Genomic DNA, 7,177 nt, shown 5'->3' with positions numbered 1-7,177 from the left:
CTACTAAAAGAGACACAAATAAATGACGCCATGTATCTGCCGCACAGTATACAGCAGTATGGAAACACTCAATATTACGTGCATGCAATTTGGCCTGCGAGAAAACCTGCAGATACAGAAAAGAAACTGCAGATACAAAAAGAAGAAGGAAAAACACACTGATACTGCGCGCGTGCAAGTTTTACGGCATACTACTCAACAACGTATTCATCGTTTTGATAAGAACTCAAGGTGCAACTCGAGTGCCGATACAGTAGCGGCTACAGATTGTGAGCAAGAAATGTCCAGCAATAGTAATGATACAGAAGCTTTCATTTCATTTAACACGATATTCGCACCATACTTCCCCTCGGTCCTTTATTCTGTGCACAATATGTTGATGCCATTTAAATAAACGAGTAAATGTTTCCAAACTAGCAAAATGAGCCACCTTAATAGCGCTTAGTAGCTTCGCAACACTAAATTGTGTGTTTAGATACATATACTGCTGCTGCTGCTGACATGTATACAAATACTTTAACCGTTATTTGTGTATTTGGAATACAGAGCTACGAGAACATTCAGTAAGGCTTTAGATCTTGTCGTTTCCGGCGTAAGGAAGAGGATTGTTTTCAACATAACAGAGTCTACGTCTACCTCTAGCGCATAACACATGCACAGGTCGTCAGCTTACATAAATTACATGCTTCCTTAATAAACATTTAGGCAGCAATAGCTATAAAAGCTGCCAAGCTTCAAAAAAGAAAAGAAAAAGAGAAAGCTCACTAGCGTGCACTTATTTCCGGACGTAATTGGGCACCGCAAGCGCTTTGTGTAGCGCGTTTCGCATGCTGCCGAGCTGCGGCGGATTCGCATGGCGGCCGTCGTAGCAGACGACGCGCCTGTCCTCACCCTCAGCGGAGAGCGCGGGCATCAAGGCACCCTAGCGTGTAGCGCGCTTTAAAGGGCCCCTCACCAGGCCACATAGCAAATTTTAGTTAGACGCTGAAGTTGTTGTGTGGCCGTATGAAGAGCAGTATGCCGCAAGAATTTTCAAATCGGTTCAATACGGCTGAGAAAAACATAATTTGTAGCGGCGCGAAACCATGATGCGAGGAGGCGAGTTTCAAACCCTTGCCACCTCGCCCCGTGTAGCCTTCGCAAGCCAAATTCCTTCCCTGCCCTCTCCATTTGACACACACGCATGAACACGTCATGCGCATGCATGATCACGTGCGCATGACGTTCCCAAGCCAGCCCGAGCACGCGAGCGGCGTTGCACGGCCGCCACCTCTTTTTTTTATGTAGTGGCCATGGGCGTTTTGTCGGCGTTCTCTGTGGTGTACTGCCTGTATCTGCGGGACGGGCATGAAAGTTGAGACATTTGTACGGGCACGAGAGTGGCGGTGTCATGCGCCAGTGCCACATTACGTTTACTGGGACGCGGTAGAATAAACGAGCATAATGAGTGCTCGAAGGCGCCAGAACATTACTTTCGTTTCCAGGGCTGGCGTCCCTGCTCGATGCGCTACCCGCGGGGACATGAACGCATGGGAAAGGGAGGCGCATTAGCCCCGCATCTCGCTGTAAATCACGAAAAAAAATGAAAAAGACGCACACATTCCCTTTGTGTGTCTCATTATTTCTCTCAAGTTTTATTAATCTATTCAAGCAACAAATTACACAAACAACACATGTCGTGTCAAATAATTATCGCAGCGTCACGTGCTACTGTTGGCGACGTCAGAGCACAGTCGTCTACGTAGAGGAGCGACGTCACAGCACTACCATCTACGTAGGGCCATTTTCTCATGTACGTCATCCCCTCATTCTCTAAAGCGCGCGCCCGCAAGAGGAAGGGCAAGCAGCGTTCACCTTGAAATTTGACCCATTTATGCGGCGCGTAGCGTTGCAAATTTTGGCAGACGTGATCGTGAACGCCCATTGTATGCATTTGCGCTCGTTAGCTCAAAATTGTCAAACCTGGTGAGGGGCCCTTTAAAGATCGTCGCTCCGCTCCGCTCCTGCGAACGCCGTTGCTCTTCGCCCTACAGGGCGTTGTCGCTTTCGTGCGCTTATCTCGAGGAAAGAAGGGGGGCTGGTTGAGTGCTTCGCTTCGCTCGCTGCAGCGGCCGCGTTTGCGAAAGGAGCGCGCTGTTCAAACAGAAATAAGTAACAACTGTGACAATTAGTTCGCGCTCGCCTTGTGTGTACCTGTTCGTTCGTTTCGTGCGTCCTGCTTTATGTTTGAGCAGTGCGCGTCAAGTGTCGAGCTGTGACGCATTAGTTCGCGCTCATCCTGTGTGCGTTCTTTTCGTGCGCTCTTTACATTCCAATTTATTGCTGTTCGCGCTCGTCCTGTGTGCGTTCTTACATTCCAATTTTATGCTATCACATTCATTGCTTCGCCGTTGCGGGGAAACTCTGACTTCTTTTAGCAAGGCAATTACTTACTGTCACTATTTAAAGTTTTAAGATATAACCACCAAAAAAAAAAAAACTTCTACACCATTCTATGCCTCAAGCTTTGCACTGCTGTTTAGTTTACTCTGCTAACAAATCAGGTTTCACTCTGTTTAAGTTGTACTGATAATAGGACAAATGTAAATAAAATGATTTCGGGATATTGATAGTTCAGCCCCGCCACGGTGGTCTAGCGGTTATGGCGATAGACTGCAGGCCCGAAGGTTCCGGGATCAAATCCCGGCCGCGGCGGCTCCCCCTCTCCTCTCCCCCTCTGAAACGCGGGCTCGACATGCTTCGCTGCTTCGCATCGCCTCATGGTCTTTCAGCGGGAGATGGTGTCATTTATTGCAATAGAGAGCATTGCGCCGATCGTCACTGTCTTGCATGCGTAATCACGCAAACCGCAAATAAACTTTGCAGCGCGATATCTCGAGGCAAGACATGCTAGATGAATTTTTCCAAGTGGAACTGCGCAGACGCGCGACTGCCTCCAACTTTTCAATACTAACATGCCCACCTTGTGCACTCATTAAGAAGTTAATAATTCAATCTTAGTTCATTGGGTGGCTGGCAGCGCTAATTATTGTAATATTGTCCGGTGCACATGTAGTCGAAGAGATGAAGGAGCACACTTACGTAAATTGCATATTTTTACTCATTACCGTTTCGGCCGTTGCACGGCCTTCGTCAGAATAAAGTGATGTACTACAAGCGTACCGCCGCTTTTAAGGGCAATATTACCTGGGTGAAGTGAATGTAAGAAATTTAAAAGAAGAGTAGCACTGCAAATATAGGGCTGGATCAGGCTGGATCACGGTCATGAACAAGCACTTATAACGATGAGCCATTAACCGCACTAGTCTCGATGGTTGCACATGAAGGAAGAAAATGATAGGGATTGTTACATAATAAATGTTTTTAACACGAAACTCTTTTATGCCGGGATGCACGAAGATTTTCATGACGTATTTCTATCACTGAAATACGTCAGCAAAATGAATGCCATCAAATGGCAAAGAAAAAAAAGTATAAGAAACTGTTCCGTTCACAGGAGTCGCACCCATGACCTCTCGGTCCGCGATGACTGGCGGGCGTTTAGCCCACTGAGCTACCGCAAAACATATAACACAGGTTATATGAACGCTCCTTTTATCTTTCACACTTTCCTCTCACAGTGATCTTGCATGGATGGTTGGATGGATGCTATGAGCGTCCCCTTTATAACGGGCTGGTGACATGTGTGCCACCAGGCTCGAAAAACAAAACAAACAAAACAAAAAACGTGCCGTTGCTGCGACCGGCCCATAAGGCGCGTTTCCAATTGAAGTGTAATTTCGTTTAACACCCCGCGAGGTGGTGGCTTTAGCCCTAGCATCGCTCGTAGCGTTCATCCATTTCGAAAAATAGCTCTCCGACGCTCGCCTGGACGTCGCACCGCGTTCCCCGCTTGCCCGTGAGAATTAACTGCCGGGCTAGAGGGAAGACAACGCGCGTAGCGTATCTCTTCATGTCTCACGACGCTTTGAAGTATCATTGTTTCATATCGAGTATCATTGTTTACTGCGTGCTTGTATATGCAATATTTGCACGGGATTCACCCCATTTGTGGTGTCCACGTATATGTTAGGAATTTCAGCTACCACAAGGGCTAAATCATGATCATGGGCGTTAGTCGGTACGGAGATGTGCCCCCTATTGCAAAACCAGCGCCGTTCCAGTACCCCCAGCGTCATACCAGTACGTTTTTTGGCACTGGATCGCACTGGGAACACTGGTACACGCTTGGATTCACTGGGACTCCGGTGAAACCACTGCGAAAGAGCTGGGTCGTACTGGTAGGGGCACTGGCTTTGCCGCTGTGACGCTGCCGCTCACTGGGAAGCGCTGGACACGCTGGTATTTTCACTGGCGTGCGCTGGCACATACTGGAGCTTGTACTGTTTCTGCCAGTGCCGCGCGCTGCCTTGAGTATTGTGCGCGGCGAAATGCTTCGGTATCGTTAATATCGAATGTTTGATTCGATGGTACCGATAGATGCTATCCTAACAGGTCCCATGCATGTGTCACAAATTCTAGCTTGGCAGAGAAAGACGATGAGATGCGCACCATTTTCATGATGTATACGTACGTGATATGCGAAATCACGGTCACTTTTAATGTTTGCCGGTCGAATGTGAAGAAAAATATGTTAATAACCCAAAGCAGCGAACACTGATCATTTTGCTTTCCAGCACGCTTTTTTTATTCATGCAGTGCCGATAACGCCGTTAATTCTTGCGAAGCACGTACAGCAATGAATAAACATTTTGTCCATGCCCCGCATATATATATATATATCAGTTTTGCATCCGTGATGTGGTGCGGTAATGAATCCATATATTGTAATGTTTATAGGTCTGAACATGCAGAGCAAATCGTTACATTGCCGTGCAGTTGGCAAGAAGCAAATCAGCCCTGGCTTCGCGACCCTTCCCAACGGAGGCCAGAAAAACAGCCGTCGTTCGATATCGCCACACCGGAAAGCCGTCCTGGGCAATTCTTGCACTTCCATTTACTTCAGCTATACGTTAGGTAACAGATAAAAAGGTTCCGAGGCCGAAATGCGGAAGCTTCAACCATCGCAACTCATCTCCGCTGAGATCGGTCCTACCCCAGTGCGACTCCCAGCGTGCGTTAGGCCTAGCGTACCGGCCGAGTCCGTCTACATGCCCCCGGCGCATCTTGGTTTAATACACGCAATTCCAACGTGTAAGAATGACTGTAAAGTATAGTCTGGACATTCGTTAACCTAAATTAACCATTTTTTCTTGTTCACGGTGTCTGCACAAGGAGCGATGACTATCGATGCGACGCGCTTTCAGCAGCTGACGCAGGCTCACCGAAAGCAGCCGGCCGCACTCGCCGGTACTTCTCTGACTCATACGTCAGAACACATACCTGTCAACTGGTACGCGTTCGTGAACTAACATACCGGCATATTTTTTCAGCGAATTGTATTTGTTTTTGCTGAGCGGTTTTATAGTTGTAGGTATCGATAGCACTGCAAATCTGTATACAGGCACACGCCAGCCCCGCGGTAATATCGTCGCTCGCGCGAGAGAACTACTCGATATCGATTCATCTGCGCGCGTGTTTATCGAACGAGTCATCATATAGCTTCTGTACACGTTGATCATTAGTAAGGGCGAGAAACGGCTATCAAAAATCGGCAGTAACAGCCGTCAAACTCTACCCTGCTCCTCTATCCATTTGATATTTTGGGAGTTAAGACGGGAACTCCTAAAGAAACTTGGCGCTCTTCCCATTTTGGGTATTTCATTCGTTGCCGACAGCCCTTTGTTCGTGTCTAATAGAGAAGTAGGCTTGATTTGGAAAGGAAGACCGCGTCCTCCTTGAGTGTGCGACAGGAAAATAAGAAACGAAACGCTGTCACTCTATTGACTAGCACATTTACAGCGAGATCGACAAGCTTCAGCGTGGCGCAGTGGTAGAGTACTCGGTTTGGTGATCGAGAGGTGGCAAGTTCGAATCCGCATGGTGGTGCCTTTTCTTTTTTTTCATATTTATTGCACTAATGCTTTGTATATCGCTTTCTTTACTAGTATATTTGTGGATCGCAGGTAGGCACCGCCGTTTTAACGCCGTAGGGCCGTTTTCCTCTTGACTACCCAGCGCCTCCCAGTAAAACACCGCTCCAGCGGCCCAGTATCCAGCTCGACACTGAGCCCATAATAAGGCATGGCACTGGACGCTGGTACCCAGTGGCGCTGGGTTTTGCAATAGGGCCACTAGGCGTCAGCGTGAGTACGTCCGCATCAGGCGGTGCTACATCTTCCAAACAACAATAGACATTATACAAGCTCTCATATCCCAATGCACTAAAGCAATCAAATACTTGTTTGACGACACGTTTCACTTACGTGTTATACCGATTCCTGTGACAGAGCGATCAACCAGCTTTTTACAGCGAAAGCTGTTATGAGATCATTTCACCGGCCGTTTTTGGCGCCGTAGTTGTCCGCCGCCGCCGCCGCCGCCGCCGGTGTCCGTAACCAGTATCGCTCGAAATAAGAAAAAAAAACTAAATAAGAAAAAAATTCCAGGATGGAACGAGGTTCGAACCTGGGTCCTCTGCGTGGGAGCTCAGTATTCAACCTCTGAGCCATGCCCGTGCTTGAAACTGCATTGCTAAAAGGTCCTATACAGGATTCATGTCGGGAAGGAACCACATTAGCATATGCAATATAGCGTGGTAGATGAGTAAAATAAGCACCAAGCGTAGCACAACGCGAATTCTGTAACAAGGCGTCACACAATGCGAATTGCGCAACGAGCAGGTTGTTGAATGCTTCCAACCCATTACAAAGGACCCTGCCATAATTCATCATCAGGCACAGCATCAACAAAGTGCGCATAATGCCTTACATGGGTTTAGCAGGTACCAACGCTCTCCGTAGAATGACAAAAAATGGCAGAGTGCCTGCTGGCCTACTTCTCAAAAATTACAATTATTTATAGCGTAGTGGGTTCCTCGCAAGTGCACATGGATTTGTTGCCAAGGAAGCCCATAAGCGCATGATGCACTTCCTCTGGGTCTCAGTAAAATTACAATGATTTATAGCGTAGTGGGTTCCTCGCAAGGGCACTTGTATTGGTTGCCAAGGAAGCCCATAAGCGTATGATCCATTTCCTCGGGGTCTCAGTAAAGTTCTTCGCTCCCCCCCCCCCCGTC

The sequence above is a fragment of the Rhipicephalus sanguineus genome, chromosome 6 (genome assembly GCF_013339695.2).
Source record: "Rhipicephalus sanguineus isolate Rsan-2018 chromosome 6, BIME_Rsan_1.4, whole genome shotgun sequence".
Classification (NCBI taxonomy): domain Eukaryota; kingdom Metazoa; phylum Arthropoda; class Arachnida; order Ixodida; family Ixodidae; genus Rhipicephalus; species Rhipicephalus sanguineus.
The sequence above is the reverse complement of the archived record's forward strand: the minus strand, read 5'-3'. Positions refer to the sequence as shown.